The 2,500-nt window shown below is 42.4% G+C and overlaps 1 protein-coding gene across 1 annotated transcript in view; it reads right to left on the reverse strand.

Annotated features, from left to right (window-relative positions):
- The window catches only part of LOC138011419 (VWFA and cache domain-containing protein 1-like), a 35,952-nt gene that overhangs the window by 17,919 nt on the left and 15,533 nt on the right, over positions 1-2,500 (reverse strand). The gene's annotated exons all lie outside the window — the stretch shown is intronic.

A 2,500-nucleotide genomic window follows, 5' to 3' on the forward strand; every position in this document is an offset into this window, starting at 1 on the left:
AAGGAAGCCATGCACATCCTTTGGGAACATTCGTCTTTAAATTCCCATGTCAAACATCCTAATTTGTCCCTTTCATACTAATTAGTCTCCTTTCTTAGCTTAAACAGTTTTACTCTCTTTTTAGGGTTCGCGCCTTCATCCTTAATTATTCTCGTTAATATGTCACTTTGTTGTATAGCTGAGTTTTTTCCCCCAGCAGCGCGCGCTCTCATTGGTTACATGACATCTAACAATAAAACTGCTTCCCGCCAAAAGTCTCTGACCGGCAACAGTGCAAAACCTATGACGTCAGAGGGTAACAATGTTCTGTTACCCGCGAATGTCGACCGATGACCGCCGTTGCTGTTGCCGTTGGTCCCTCGGGAAACAGTTCATTTTGTTTCCCTCGAATCTCAATGTTTCCCTCGGGACCAGTCATTAAGTGTTTATTGTTATACTACTTATTGCATAAATAACTTTATTTCTCACTGTACAACTGACGATGGATGATGTCTCATCCGAAACATGTATTGTCTTCATTAAAAAATGAACTTCAAAAACATCGTGTGGTTCATCAAAGCAATACCCTACTTTGTGCTGCAACGAAGCACAATTGCTTGTAATCTCACCATCTGATTGGCTAATTTGCCGTTGTCGATAAGAGTCTAGACAACGCTGTACGCGTCATGCTCGCGTCAATTTGTCACGCAATGTGATAGGCAATCAGGAAATCCCATTTGGAAAATAAACCAATCATATTGCGAGAAAGTTATAGACAACGCTTGCTTTTTCTTTGTGTCATGATTTTGGTCACGCTCTGAAATAAAAACTTTCTTTGGCCTTGAATATTGTGGTAAAAAACAAATTGAAGTGGTTCAGCGTTGTGTGTACTAGTATCGACAACGATATTCGTCATCACAGTCCAACTTTCTTCTGGTTCTATTTATCTTCGATTGGTTGCTATTTACCGAACTCCTCCGTCCACGCGGAATAAATTATCTATGCCCCTCTTCTTTAAAGAGTTTTCGACGTTTCTGGAGTCTCTAATTATTTCATCTGGCCATTTTATTATCACTGGAGACTTAAATGTTCACGTGGATAATGCTCAGAGTGACCATGATGCTTCTGCATTCCTCGATCTACTGCACTCTTTTGGCCTCCAACAGCATATTGCACAGTCTACCCAGCATACACGTAGCCACATTCTCGATCTACTAATCACTAAATCTACGAACCTTATGGCTAATCAGTCATCACCGTCGTTGGAGTTGCCTTCTGACCACGCTCTGGTTGTTTGCCGCCTTTCGATCCCAAGGGAGTAGACCAACACAGCTATTCGTGAACCATCGTAATCTACGTAGGATTAATATTGATCATTTCAAAGAATCAATAGCTTCTTCATCTTCGGTGACTAATCTTATGTCTGAACCAGCTCTTCAGTATCATACCATTCTCCGTGATCTTTTGGACTTACATGCTCCTCAGCGAAGGCGTTATGTTACCCTTCGTCCTCACGCTCCCTGGTTTACTGATTCTCTGAGAGAAGCTAAACTTGTGAGGCGCCGTCTGGAACGTAAATGACACTCCACTGCCTTAGCAGTTGATCGTCAGTTATATATCGCGATCACTGTACTGCATATCATTGTCTCCTCACTGACGCTAAAACTTGCTATCACAATAACAAGCTGAAAACCCTTGATGAGAAAGCTCTGTTTGAAGAAGTCGACAGGCTGGTTAATGCTAAGAAGCCTCAGATCCTTCCTACAAACATCGACAAAAATGATCTTAAATCTACATTTGCCAACTACTTCAAGACCAGAGTTGATAACCCAAGGAACTCTACTTCAACTACTGACTGTGGGCTTTTAACCCATCCTCCTGAATTGGATTTCCCTGAACGAGGGACTGAGTTTCATCTGTTAAACTCTGATGAAATTCGTTTCATGATTGTTACCTCTCGTACTAAATCCTGCACTCTCTATCCTACGCCTACTATCTTACTTAAAGAATGCATCAATTGATGTTCTGCTCCAAACCATCTTGGAGATCATCAACAGTTCATTAGCGTCTGGATATATTCCTGATGCTTTTAAGTCTGCCCTGGTTACACCAATCATCAAGAAGCCTAATCTTGACCCGAATGTCCATGGCAACTACAGGCCTGTATCTAATCTCCCATTTGTATCCAAGGGTCTTGAACGCGCCGTTCTCCCTCAATTTCTGTCCCATCTTCACTTGAATGATCTATACCCTGTACTTCAATCAGCCTATCGCCGCTATCACAGCACTGAAACGGCCCCACTCCGGGTACACAACGATCTCCTTAGAGCTGTTGATGATGGTAATGAGGCATTGCTGATACTTGTCGATTTTTCCTCAGCTTTCGATACCATTGATCAATGCCTGCTTCTTCCACCCTTGGAGAAGCGGTTTGGTTTTTTCTGGAACTGTGATCTCATGGTTTAAATCTTACCTTCACAACCGCACCCAGCGTATCAGCATCGGTGGCAAGCTATCAGAT

Source organism: Montipora foliosa, chromosome 7 (assembly GCF_036669935.1).
Source record: "Montipora foliosa isolate CH-2021 chromosome 7, ASM3666993v2, whole genome shotgun sequence".
Lineage (NCBI taxonomy): Eukaryota > Metazoa > Cnidaria > Anthozoa > Scleractinia > Acroporidae > Montipora > Montipora foliosa.